The 14,341-nt window shown below is 43.8% G+C and overlaps 1 protein-coding gene across 10 annotated transcripts in view; it reads left to right on the top strand.

Annotated features, from left to right (window-relative positions):
* FAM168A (family with sequence similarity 168 member A) overlaps positions 1–14,341 on the top strand; it is a 127,750-nt gene that overhangs the window by 38,799 nt on the left and 74,610 nt on the right. For 8 of the 10 annotated variants that reach the window (XR_008841577.1, XM_056503028.1, XM_056502959.1 and 5 more), the window contains one exon: positions 17–100. The exons of the other annotated variants lie outside the window; for them this stretch is intronic. The gene's annotated coding sequence lies outside the window, so the exon portion shown is untranslated. The remainder of the gene's footprint in view (positions 1–16; positions 101–14,341) is intronic. 10 annotated transcript variants of the gene reach the window in all.

The raw sequence follows: 14,341 nt of genomic DNA, 5'->3' as shown, positions 1-14,341 counted from the left end.
GTCCTTGCTGCTGCAGAGCTCTGGAATGCTGTGAAGACTCCCTGCCCAGGCACACTCCTCTCCAGATTCTCTCCATCCCAAGGAAGCTCATATCCAAGAGGTACCAAATCATCCTGTCTTTGTCCCTTCAGTCACAGCACTTGGGCTTAGCTGCTCCTCCCAAAACCTTTGCCCTGCTCCCTCCAGCCAGCTTTGGATGCTGTGGAGATTGCAGTTGTTTCTGTTTGGTTCAGTTTGGACTCTTCTTTCTATTCAATCAACTTTGCTGCAGAAGCATTTTACATTTTAAAATGAGAAGTGATTTCTGGGTCAAGAAATGCATAAGCTGAAGCTCCAGCAACACTCTGTGCCTGGTGTATTTTATTGTGTTGATTTAGAAAGTTAATAAACATCAGGGCTTCAGCAGCCTGAGTAAAACACACAGTACTTATGTGCTGCTCCTATAAAGAATTGTGAGAGGGATTCTTTTTTTAGTGTTTATTAGTCTTAATATCTTTCTAGTAAATAATACATTCTTATTTTATATTAAAAAGGAGACTTGTGTTCATTAGCTGGGTCAAAATCCCTGGGTTGGCACAGACACAACTCCTGATATAAACTTTTGTCATTTGCCTGGAGACAGGCAAATTGTTTTCTAACAGTTTCTATTTCTTGGGAGAAGAAAGCTGGAAACAATGTTTTCAAATAATAAACTTTGCAGTGTGATTTGGTTGTAGCAGTTTCTATCTGAACTCCTTATTTTGGTTTATAGTGCCCAGAATGATGAGACCTGAGCAGATCAAGCCCTTTGAGCTTGTGCATATATAAATATAAATATAAATATAAATATAAATATAAATATAAATATAAATATAAATATAAATATAAATATAAATATAAATATAAATATAAATATAAATATAAATATAAATATATATAAATATATATATAAATATATATATTTATATATATATAAAAATATATAAAAATATATATATAAATATATATATAAATATATATATAAATATATAAATATATATACACACACATATATATATGTAAGATAATTTAATATGTTGTAACAGTGGGAGAACATGATCTACAGGAGCTGTGAAACAGGAACATCTCCCCTCAGAAAATCCCTCTGGAAAGTATGCTGGGAAAATGTCCCTGTGTGCCTTTCCCTTAGGGATTCACACTTCCCTGTTGGCAGAAGAGACACAGGGGAGGCTGAAGTGTCTGTCTGACCCCATCCAGCTGTTCTGTGCAGGAATATGACTCTATTATGGTTTTTTCCATTTTATATGTTTTGCTGCTCATTTAATGACATGAACTTTAAATGTCAGCTGCTCTTGGGTCCACTACAAACCTTTGGGCACACTCTGACCCTTATCCTCACAATAATTTAGCACTCCAGCCCTGCTTTGGGAAAAGTTGCCCTAAATCAATGCTTCCTCTTTGGGTACAGGCAAAATCCAGGTATTTCTTCCTCTCCTGCCACCCCAGCTTAAGTGGGATGGGACAGAAAATTTCAGAAATTTTCTGAAGGAAAAGGATTTCAGAAAAACTCTTTCTTGCTTGTGCCAGTCTTGAGGCAACAACAGTGATCTCCTGTCCATCTCCTGCCCCCTTTTTTCCCTCTTCATGCTAGAAAAAAGAATAATTTTTTTTAAAAAGAGACTTCGATGCTGCTCCTGTCCATTTTTTCTGTATGGTTTCCCCTATTTTGGCTGTGCAGCCTTTTTAGGGTCTGAGAAGCAGAAATCCAGGGCTGTGGAAGAGGAGAGGCAACACCAAAGGTGGGTTTGATGGGTGGTGAGGTGGGAGAAGGGACACAAAGTAAGACAGGAATTGCTGGGAGATCCAGAGAACAAGATTGTGTTTCAAGTGGGAATATGTGAAGTGTTTGCTTTGCATAAGAAAGCTCCTGCTCCAAGGGCTCCTGGTCCAATCCAGCCCCAGATGAAGAAATTTTAAGCTCAAGAGTGGAATTGATGGAGCCTGTGGAGACCTGGCTGACCAAGCAAATCAGGGTTGCTCTCCAGGCTGATTGTCCTGCAGGGGATCTCTAGCAGCCACTTCAGATATTTGCTTTTGGGTGACTTTATCTTGAGTTGAAGCCCTGTTAGACTCAGTGTTCATTCAGAAATCAAAAGGTGGAGGAAATGGAGTTAAACTTGAATGTGTGAGCTTACTTAGATTGTCTCCTGCTTGGGAAATACCCCATTGCCCCACATCCTAAGTGAAATTCCAGCAATTAAATAGTTAAACATGGCATGTGTGTAAAATCCATGTGTTTCTATAAATACCTCTCTTATCTCTTTAATGGTTTGGTTTGATGTAAATATTTTTAAATGTGCTTTTACATTAGGCTGGTTTTTATCCAGTGTGTGTGTGAGTGGAATTTGGAACTGGGCCTGGACTTTATACTTCTGCTCCTCAGTGTTTCTGAACTCATGTGGAAAATTTCTGGACATTAAGTCTCCTGAGCATTTCTGCCAGTTTGGTGGGGATCTTCACTGGGCTGGGAATGCACTGGATCCAGTGCTGAAGTGGAGTATTTTGCCAGCAGCTCTTGGACACTTTGATGCTGTTGGGAACATCATTTAGTGAATGTTTCTAGCACAGGAGAAAATCCTTTGTTCACAGATCTGAAGTTTTCCTGCACTTCCAGCTCTGTTTTGGAGAACAAAATTCCTTTCAGAGAATATGTGATATGGAAAATGATTTCTGTCAAGCCAAGTTGTGTGCTGCATCCAGCTCTGGGGCCCCCAACATCAGGAGGATGGAGCTGCTGGAGAGGGTCCAGGGGAGGCACAGAGCTGCTCCAGGGCTGGAGCCAGGCTGGGAGAGCTGGGGGTGCTCACCTGGAGAGGAGAAGGATCCAGGGAGAGTTCAGAGCCCTGCCAGGGCTAAAGGGGCTCCAGGAGAGCTGGAGAGGGACTGGGGACAGGGATGGAGGGACAGGGAATGGCTTCCCACTGCCAGAGGGCAGGGATGGATGGGATATTGGGAAGAAAATGTGGCAAAAACATTTTAAAAGGGGATTTTTTTAGAGGAGTGGATCTGACTTAGAAGAGTATTTGCAAGAGTGTTACCTAGGATGAAATGCTGGGTCATTAATCTTTATAAATTCATCACCTTATACAAGGAAGAAGTTTCCCCATGTGATATATTACAGCATATTTAGGTACATCATAGAATCCCCAAATGGTTTGGGTTGGGAGGGACCTTAAAGTTCATCCAGTGCCACCCCTGCCATGGGCAGGGACACCTCACAGGCTGCTCCAAGCCCCAGTGTCCAGCCTGGCCTTGGGCACTGCCAGGGATCCTGGGCAGCCACAGCTGCTCTGGGCACCTGTGCCAGGGCTTTTCCATCCTCACAGGGAAGGATTTCTTCCTAAGATCCAGTTTAAATCTCTCTGTCAGTTTGAGAGAAGGCTTCATTCCCCCTCTCCGGTCACTCCAGGCCCTTGTAAAGAGTCTCTCTCCATCTCTCCTGCAGGTTCCCTTCAGGTCCTGGAAGGTCACAGTGAGGTCACCCCAAAGCTTTTCTTTTCCAGGCTGAACAATCCCAATTGTCTGAGCCTTTCCTCCTAGCAGAGCTGCTCCATCCCTCTGCTCAGCTCAGTGCCTTGTCTGGAGCTGCTCCAAGAGCTCAGCAGCAGCAGCATGCTCTGTGCAGGGGCTCTGTGGCTGAGGTGAGCTTGTGGGAAACCTCCTCCCTGTTCCCTCCACCTTCCCACAGCCTTCCCACAGGGTGCTCCACACTCCTGCCCTCCCAAAAGCCTTTCTCTCAGATGTATAATTCAGCCCTTCTTCCCAGTGTGCCAGCCTTGTTTGTGTTGATGAATGAATGTTCCTGTGTACAGCCTGCAGATTCCTCTGCTCCTGGAGTACAGCCCTGCTCAGTGTACCTGGTTCTGATTAAGTGCATTTGAATTTGGGAGTGTGCTTAATGAGCTACACCTTTCACAGATTCTTTTGTTAATTCAGAAAAGCTGCCTGCTCTGATTTATGGCGCCAAAAGGGGTAAACTGCCATTAAAAGCATTAATTAGTCTTGGTTGACTGCACAAAGAATAGACTTGGTGTGAGCCAGTTTTTGATTTAGCTCTTTGATTTGTGCCTAAGCTTGTTAGAGGGTCTGTATCTCTGGCTGTCTCATGCTGGATTGTGTAATTGGAATTGTGTGTGAAATTCTTGGGCTGAAGGAGCAAGAGCCAATTATAATCAATAAAGTTGTAAAGCAATTGGGCAGGACTTTGCAGATATTTCAGTACAGAAATGTTCCTTTTTAACATGTGGAAGTGATAATTTGGGATTGTCAGATTGGCAGGAGCAATATCCCAAGGATTTGCTGTGAGCCCTGGTAAATCTCAGGAAGGAAAATATTCTCAGGAGCCTTGGATTTGCCCATTGTGCAGCTTCAGCTGCATGTGAATCCCAGAATCCCAGAATGGCTGGGCTTGGAAGGGACACAAAGATCATCCAGTCCAACCTCACTGCTCAAACAGGATGCCCCAGAGCAGGAAACCCAGGACTGTGCTCACAGTCCTTGGGATTGTGGATTTTGACTCCACACCCCTTCTGGGCAGCCTGTTCCAGTGCATGGTCACCTCACAGTAAAGATCTTCTCTTGTTCAGGTGGAACTTCCTTCATTCCAGTTTCTTCCCATTGCCTCTTGTACCACCCAGCAGAGCCAGGTGGTAGCACTGGTGGTTTTTTCTTTGCCTCTACATCTTTATCCATTTTCGACAAGCTAGTCAGAAACAAACCAAAATCCCCTAAATCTTGGAACATTGTCTGTGTTGTATCCTTGGGAACCCTATACTATATTGATGAGTGTATTTCAATGTGTGGTAGTTCCTGTACTTCCCAATTCTGGCCATCAATTCTCCACACAAAAGTTTGAAGATTAATTGAAATGCAAATTATAGCCTAAGCTTTCTTTCCAATAGACTTTCCATAATTATACTTGACTGCAAAAAAACTATTCCATTGCTGTAATTTTGGTGATTGCCTCTGGTCTGTTTGAGAATTTCCCTCTGTCTGTATAAAGTTTCCATCTCTTAGCTATTATCACATTAACTGCTCCATAAAAAGAAGGTTGGATTGGGTTTCCATCCCAGCTTGTCCTTAAGGAGCCAACAGTTGGATCCTCCAGCTCTGCCTTAATTTCCTGGCAGAACTAGAAGGTTCCTTCTCCCTTCCTTCTTCCTGCATGCCTGGAGAGATGATGGTGGTACCCATAGCACTTTGGAGTATTGAGCTGGAAACATCCTCTGGATGTTCAGGGAGATGGGAACTGCCTTTAAAACACATTTTTTAGCAAAAATTGATTCTAGCAGCAGCACAGATCTGAAATGACAAATATCTTTAGAGGCACAGAGGAATTTAAGAGCTGTGTTCTCTCCTGCCTTCCCTGAACACATCCAAGTCCTCGGGGCAGTGTGTTCCCAGTCGTGTTTGGCAGATGGATTTCTGGGTAAGAGTGAAAGTCTTTGAGCTTCTGTTTAGTTTGTCACTCTCAGTCAGCACATCCTTGGAGAGAAGTCCATCGTGATGGAACAGCCAGGGAAGTGTGAGCTCCCCATCTCTGCACAGCCACAGCCTGGCCTTGGTTATTCCCAGCTCCCACAAATGTTCCTGGCTTTGTCTCTCCAGTATTTGTTTTCCTTTCCCATTGAAGGAAGTGGTTCTTTCCAGTATGAGAAGCATTAAATTGACTTAAATGCTTTGTTTGCCGAAGTAGCTCTTTGAAGTGGATCTTTCAAGTTTCTTATGGGATCTGGGATTTGATGAGACACATTTTAACCCAGCAATCTCACAGTGAGGGAGGAAGGGAGAAAGGCAGGGTGGAAGGAAGAGAAGGAACCCTCTAGTTCTGCCAGTTTTGATCCTAACTCACACTTTTTCCACATTCCCTTTTAACACTTGACTGGTGCTGGAGCATCCAGACGTTACAGTGTGACCCGTGGGATCAGCAGGATCTCACTGGTCAGCTTTTCCAAGCATGGCTCCAGCATTAAGTCTCAAACTGGAAAGGTAATCCCCTTGGGAGGCTTGACCTACTCTTCAAATTACTTTCTCCTGCTCTTTTGAGGCTTTGGGTTTTATTTGTATGGTTTTTTCCTCCTCATCACAGCAGCTCGTTTAATTGCTGTGACTGCCAGGCAGAAACCTCACTCTCACTCTTACAGACCTCCTTTTCTTCAGTCCTTCATAATAAAGTGGTTTTTGGAACAGGGCCAGGCCTTTAGCCCAAAGTGTCTTCTGGTTTCCCCTCAAACAAGGGACAGCACAGCCAGATTGCTTCCCTAATCCCTCTTGCCAAAGACAAAGGTGTCAGCACTGTCTAGACATTGGTGTTCCACGTGCTCATTCAAGGCTGAGGGTTCCCCCTGTCTCCTTTTCATCCCATATAATTGTCCTCAAAGCCTCCTAATCTGCCATTGCTCTGTGGGTGAAATCCCCCATGCAATTTGGGATGGATGTGTGCAATTTGGGAGTAGGTGGTCTGTGCCCCTTTGGAGCAGAGTCAGTGAAACAGGATGAGTGAGTTCTTGCTGCTGTACAGACCAAGCATGAAAAATCTCTTTTTTCCCATATTCATGCTGTATCCAATCAGGAGATATTACACAACAACTCTTCTTAAACTTTTATATTTCTTTTATGGTTATTTAATGCCTTTCTTTGGGTCCATGTTTTGCAGCTTTTCCATGGGGGAGTGGGTCCCTACAAGCCACAGATTTGGAGTAGGAAGGTAACAATTTAGATGGTTTCCCAGTCCTTTGAAATTTTCCTTCTACTGATGGCAGGTTTTGACCTCTTTGGAAGTGTTCTGCTGGGAAGTTTAGCTAATGGGAGATCATTAGGATCCTGTTTAGCCTTGGATGTAGTCTGGTTGTGTAATGGAGAGGTTAGGTACAAAAAAATTGGAAAAGCTGAAGACAAATTAATAGCAGAGCAAAATCATAAATTGTTTCTGCCTAAAGTTCTCTCTCATTTTGGAGCTCCTTACACACATTTATTGTCCATTTTTTGTATTTAAGTGTGAAAATAGTCCTGTCAGGACACTGTGGCTGATAATTCCTTGGCACTTCAGCATGCTCCACGTGCCTGGCTCTCACAGCTGGGAACAAGGAGAATTGTTGTGTTTTGTTGTTCCATACAGCTGAGGGTGTCATTCCAAGTTAAAATAAGACATCTTTAATGTCAAGATTGCAAAGTTCAAAAAGCAGAATGTGGCTGGAAGTCAGTAAGTGCACTTTTAATTTGTTCTATATTTAGGCCAGGCCTTATGAGTGGGATTTCTATCCAGGATTCTCTCCCTAAAAAGTCATTAATCCATGAAAGGTGTCTTGCTCTGAGGGCTGTGGTGATTGGGGGATAATTAATTACTTATTACTTGTGAGGTCACCTAGCAATGAAGTTCCTTGTTTCTGCTCTAGGCTCTTCTTGGAGCTCAGCCTGGTCTAGTGGAAGGTGTCCCTGCTCATGGAAGGGGATGAGATGGGCTTTAAGGCCCCTTCCAACTCAAACCACTCTGGGATTCTATGGAAACAAGCAGCACTCTGCATTTGTGGAGCTGCTATTGCCTTGTCTTTGGGCAGGTCGGGTTTGAAAGGTGTTTCTTCAGCAAAAGTGCCTGGAACAGAGCTGATTATTCATCAGAAGTTACCAATGAAGGGGTTTGCTGTTGTTCCCAGGTACTGATCGAGGATTATTTTGCCAGTTCATTAAAGGCTTGGATAGGGATTTACAAGCTGATAGCTTTGATTCCTCTGGTGCATTCGGGCTGGAGCCCCAAAATATTTTGCATTTAATGCTGAAATAATGTGGGATTTCAGAGTGAGAAGCCAATTCTCTTGTTAGTTTAAAAATTATTAGAGGCAGAGAGTTTGCAGAGGGGACAGAAATTGGGTGTAACTGTGCTGTGTGGGAAGACCACTGCAGCTTATTCATCCTCCCCTCCATTCCTGCTCTTCTTGGGGTGGAACAATGACCCCAGAACATCACCCTTGGCTCCCTTCCCCCAGCTGCAGGAAAGGCAAACTGCCATCCCCACAGAGTCTGGGTGCAGCTCAGCTGTGAATCATTGCTTTCTCTGTCACGTGCAGCTCCAGCAGGCCGGGCTGGAGACCTTCGGTGGGAACTGGCACTGCATTGTTGTCAGAGCCCCTGTGCTGATAAAACACATCCTGACTGCACATTATTGCATCCATGGCATGGCTTTCCTGCATGGCAGCTAATTAACAAGCCTAGGAATCTGTTTGGTTTAGCCCTGGGGATTACAGAGTGGGTGTGGGTGTTCCGAACTGTTAATCCATATATTTTACTGTTTGAAAAATTCATTTTCCTGAGGGTTATTTGGCACTGCAAGTGCATCAGCAGGATCTCTGTAATGCAATCAGAATATCTTCTACACAAGAGGAAACATGTGTATTCTTTTTCCTCAAACAAAAAGACAGCTTGCTTTACAAGGAAAAAAAAAAATTTCCTTTCGCGACCTTAAAATAATTCATTGGGGAAAAGAAAGCTTTTTGTTTTATGAAGGCTTTGTGTCTGCAGGATCCCAGCTGAATGCCATGTAGGAATTGATTGGTGCTAATGCTGATTAAAAAAAAAAATCAGAATTGCTTGGACATGGGAGGTTATCAGTCAAACACTGCTTAGAGAAATGGGTGTAATGTGCTGCCTTCAGCACCTCGCCGAGGCGTGGGGATGGGCAATAATGGGAGCAGAGTGGGCACTGTAAGATCATCACTTCTCTCCTGATAATTTAACTGAATCAGTTTATAGTAGGAATATCTGTGGGTAAAATGAGAGGAGAAAATTATCCTTACATTGTCCTTGTTCTCATTGCCCTGCTCCAGGGAGAGCATTGCAGGATTCCCTGTGGCTCTGCCTTCCACCGTGTGTGTTTTTATAGAGTCCCTCCTCTTGTCTGCTCCTTTGATTCTGCTTTTTCCTCAGAAAGCCACACACAGAGCTGAACCTTCAGTTCCCCTCATCATTGTCGTCTTTTGTGCCATTTTCTTTATCCTTTTCCAGTCCCACCTGTGAAATAGGTGTGGTTTAAAAAAAGAAAAACCCAACTGCCAGGTTTATGATCTGGTTTTTGTATTGCTCTGCCGTGGCTCACAAATGAGGGTCAGCCTCAGAACAGACACAAATGAGTTTTACTGGCTCTTAAATGTTTTTTTGCAGGCTGGTGAATTTAAAGCAGAGGGAATTAAAAAGTAAATGTGCATTTGGGAAAGGGTGTCCCACATCTGCTCACTGGCACCAGAGGAATGGGCAGGAATTGAAGCCCAGGCAGAACTTCTGCCCTGGGCAGTGCCCACCCCTGAACAGATCATCCAGAGAGGTGTGGAGTCTCCTCACTGGGGATATTCCAGAACCATCTGGACACATTCCTGTGCCCTGTGCTCTGGGATGGCCCTGCTGGAGCAGGGAGGTAGCCCCACATCAGCCACTGAGGTCCCTTCAGCCTGACCCACCCAGGAATTCTGTGATCTGGAAGATTCCAGAGCTGAGCTCCAGGTGGTTTTTTAGGAACCAAACCAGTTTCAAATGTCATTCTTCCCTCAAGATGCCACCTGATTGAAGTAACACACCGAACCACCCTTGGATTTTAGAGAATCCCAGGATGGTTTGGGTTGGGAGGGACTTTAAAAACCATCCATTCCCATCCCTGCCATGGGCACAGACACCTTCCACTCTCCCAGGGTGCTCCAGTCCCCATCCAGCCTGGCCTTGGGCACTGCCAGGGATCCAGGGACAATCACAGCTCCTCTGGGCACCTGTGCCAGGGCCTTCCTCCCCAGTATCCATCCAGCCCTGCCCTCTGGCAGTGGGAAGCCATTCTCTGTGTCCTGTCCCTCCATGCCTTGTCCCAGTCCCTCTCCAGCTCTCCTGGAGCCCCTTTAGGCACTGGAATGTAGCTCAAAATGCTGTTAATTTTGGGGAAAAAAAACAAAACAACCAAAAAACCCACCAGTGTTTAATGCATTTTTTAATCATTTGGCCATTTCGTTTTCATTGCATAGATACAAAGATTACAGCATTCAACCAAGTATTTCAGAAGCTCCATCATAAGTGATTTTTGGATAGTCAAAAATTGCTTCTGGGATCTTTCTAAAGCATCAGCCACTGCAATAGGAGCAGGATTTATTATTTTATTCAGCACACACACATTACCTTGCATCTCTCTGCAGATGATTTCACTCCCTGCACTTTTCTCAGGGCTCCCTGAATCTCCCAACTTAATTATGACTATTATGAATAATTTAATCTCCACAAACATTGCTTTGTCTCTTCTGTCTCTTTCCCAGTTTCAGCTGCTGGCCCCTGTAAAGTCTCTGGGAGCACCTTGCTGTCACACTTTTGGGAGTCTGAAAATCCCACATTTAATACAGGCTGTTTCCTATTGCTTAACTGCTCCCTAATCCATAACATTCATTTTACCTATTGTCCTATAATTTTAATTTTTCAATAGGGTCTCACTGGGGCTTTCATAAGCAGCTTTTTGAGGTGGTTTATTCCCCAATTCTGGACTCTTTAGCCACAGCTGAAGGATTTGGGTTGAGTTATTTTGCTTCCCATGCTGTGTCTGTTTATCTGAGTGAGGGCACTGCAGCATTCCAGCCACTTTGCTTCATGGGAAAGGAGACATTGGCTAATTCCATGATAATCCTGAGGACACTTGTTAAAGATAAGGACAAGTCTTCTGCTCTCACACAGTGAGAGATTTGAATGTGATAAAGGATTTTCAAACACATCATGGACAGGGCATTCCAAGTTTTCCCTGACTTTTAAAGTAAACAACATTTGGTTTTATTGACTTCAGTATATATTTGCTTTCTCTTCCCTCCTGAAGTTCTCTGGAAATTCCCAGTCTTTCCATACTTGGAATAAACATGGAGCAGCTTATTTGCTATTTTTACTTTCTGGCTTGTTTAAGGTGTTCTGTAGTTTTGTTTAAGCACTTCTTGGTTTGGATTTTGACTATTTGCTTACCATTACTTTATTTTCCACTGAGCATCCTCCTCCCTGCTCTCCTGTTCTCCCATTTTTGAGGGTTCTCTCACATTCCTCAAGCAGACCACAGGCTGAGTCTGTTGCCTTTAATTTTCCCACCTTTGGACACATCTTACATGAAATGATCAATATTTTAAATCCTCCTGTGAGCACATGCAAATTTCTATGTCACCCTACTCATTTTAGAGCACATTGGCTTTTTCCCTGTCCCAAATAAGATTTTATTCTTGGCAGGGAAGAGCTGAAGTGCAGTTTGTTTGCAGAATTTCCAGATGACTGACGGCGTGCTCAGCCCTCGGAGTCCTCACGGTAAACACAGCTCTTGCTATTGGAAAAATACATCAGAAATCCCAAAATAAAGCAGGGAATGTACAGTATTCCCAAGTTAGGACACCACGTGTGCCTTTTGATGGCAGTTTGTTTGAGATGTAGAAGTGATATCTTTCAGATGCATTCCAGGGAGAGCCAGAACATCTTTTTTCTCCTTTTCCTACTCATCTGGAAACACTTGGGAATGAGCAATTCCACCTCTTTGTCTTGTTGATGGCTGTTTTCTCCTGGTATAAGGAAATACTTTCCACTTGTGTTAGACCATTATCTCACAGGGATGTGGAGCAGATTTCCATTTGCTATTCTTGGCTGGGAAGGACATCATGAGAGAAATCTGCAGGAAGCTGGGGAAAGAAAAAGAGAAATTAGAAGTTCCTTAAGCTGCTCAATCATGTGTTCTGACTTAGCCTGAAAATTCTTCTTTTTTGGGGTGACTGTGGTGAGAATAACTGGGGAAGACACTGTGCCACTGATGGGGGTGCTGCTGTATTATTATTATTATTTTTATTTGGGGCTGGCCAAACCTCTTGGTGCCAGTTGGATGCTGAACCCCAGGACGTTGGGAGGCCTTTTGTAACTCTGCTGGTGCTAAATCCTTCTCCCAGAATAATTCCCATCTCTCACCTGTGTTTAAGGAAGCCATTAAAAAGGGAGTTGCCAGGTCAGATTGTCTTTCTTTAATAACTGGAAATCCCCTGGAATTTCTTGGTAAATACCTTGTAGGATATGCTCCTGGTATAGGTACCCAGCAAACTCTGGCCTTGGCATAGCTCAAAAGCCATAAGTAAATATGTTCTTGGAATTACATTTTAAAATTGGTTTTTGTCTTTAACTTGTTTTGAAGTTAAAACCTAATTATGAATATTAAATTCAGGTTAAAGAATCTAATTTTCTTCTAGTTCTGCATTAAATGAGCTGCCAGAACTCACCTGGTGGTGACAGGTTGGAAAGGAAAATTCTCTGAGGTGGCATCATTAAACTGCAGACTCTAGCCTAAAACTGTATTTTAAACATTAATTTGCATAGAATGCAGGTCCTGTCTTTCAGAAAAAAAAAAAAAAATTTAATTACCTTTCCCCCAGCTGGCCCTATCTATGATGAGACTGCAGTGGAAAAGCAGGACTCATGCTTTGGAAAAAGGGGTGTTTGCCAGATTCTGCTGTGAATTGTAAAGAGCAGCTTTGGCTTTGCAATCAGCCATGAGTTCACGGTGCCCTTCTATGGCTGAGTGAATGAAGGATGGATTTGGGCAGTGCTCTCTGCTTTTCTGGCAGTCTGTGTGACGTGGGCAAGTGCTGAGCATAACACCCAGTGGAAAATTCCCCCGTGTGCTTTGTGCTGCTGGGAGCTCAGGTTGTGCTGGCTGAGGTAGAAGGGGACATTAAAAAGGACAGTGTTTACTGGTCATCCCAAGTGCTCTCATCCCAGGAAACATCAACTGTTTATGCTGCTCAAACCACTGGAACACTTCTGGAACAGAGGAGCCCTTGCAGCTGTCCCAAACTGGCATCTCAGTGAAGCACAAAGAAACTTTACCCTGTGCAAGGTGCCTTGGACATGATGTAAAAATCTGAGTGAATTCCAGCAAAGCCATCCCAGCCATGAGCCCTTTCTCAAGCTGTAGCTGATTTCTGGGCCAGGGACCTTCTAAGTGGGGCAGTTGGCTGATTTGGTATGTTTTGGTCTTGTTTTGCTGCTCTGAACCAAAATCACTATGAAGAGAATGAGAATGAATTGTAGCACTATTAGATTAATTGTACACTGGAGTTCCTGCCCTCAGAGTTGCTAAAAGTTTGTCTGGATTAGCTCAGGAGCAGTGCAACAGTCCAGTAGCATCCCTGTGGTCCCAAAGGCCCATATGTGGAAAAACTTTGGGGTTTTGAATAAAAAATGAAAAGGAAACAGACACACTCAGCATATAAATACTTTACCCAACGTGCATATTTTCTGCAATCATTAAATACCTTGAAAAATCCCTTCCAACCCAAATCTGTGGATGATTCTGTGATACTGATAGTGAGGAATGATCAACTCTGCTGTTAATTATAAAATCCAATGAAGCTGAGTTGGTGCAATCTGATTGACCATCTTAGACTGTGCTGCCTGAAAAGTTTCATCCCTTTATTCCAAGGCTCCTGAAAGCAGTTACTCTGGAGTCATTTAGTTGGGACATGACCTGGCTTGTCTCAAAATGACACTTGGCAGCAAGTTGCCAAATAGAGCCATCTGTTTTCTCATACTCTAATTGCTCAGTGAGCCCAAACAGCTCTGTGGATCCAAGGAAAGCAGGGAGCAAGAGGGGCCAAGTGCTGATGGGCTGTTCTGAGGCTCTCAGTGTGGATGCCTGGAGCATGTCCATAGCAACTTCCTATCATTTTGGATAGCAGATCTCTGTGATTTCTTTTGAGTTTTGCTTTAAGTTTATGGATATTTTTAATGTGGTTCCAATGCTGTGAGCAAGAACTTTTAACTTGCTAATCTGTGAATTTGCACTGGTTATTGACAGAGGGGTGAAAAAGAAAGAAAATCACACTTATCCTAATGAAGAGTGGATTCTGACCAGATATTGGGAAAAAATTCTTTCCTGTGAGGGTGGGCAGGCCCTGGCACAGGGTGCCCAGAGCAGCTGTGGCAGCCCCTGGATCCCTGGGAGTACCCAAGGCCAGGCTGGATTTGGTTTGGAGTAACCTGGGCTAGTGGAAGGTGGCAGGGGATGGCACTGGATGGGCCTTAAGTCCCTTCCAGCCCAAACCAGTCTGTGATTCTGTATCTTTCCTTGTCCTCTTGCTATGTCCAAACCTGGCAATGTCTTTGTAGCATCTTCAGGTGAAATACCTGTTCTTGGCATGGTCCTGCTGATCCAAACATCCAAAAGTTACAGAAGGCTAAAGCTGGAAAAATGATCCCTTGTTCTGCAAGTACATGGATCCTTCTTCATCTTGGGAATCCAGAGATTCATCTTCAGGCTGTTTGCAGCTGAGGAAGC

This window comes from Oenanthe melanoleuca, chromosome 1 (assembly GCF_029582105.1).
Source record: "Oenanthe melanoleuca isolate GR-GAL-2019-014 chromosome 1, OMel1.0, whole genome shotgun sequence".
In the NCBI taxonomy this organism is placed as follows: Eukaryota; Metazoa; Chordata; class Aves; order Passeriformes; family Muscicapidae; genus Oenanthe; species Oenanthe melanoleuca.
This window is presented reverse-complemented; position numbering and strand designations above follow the sequence as displayed.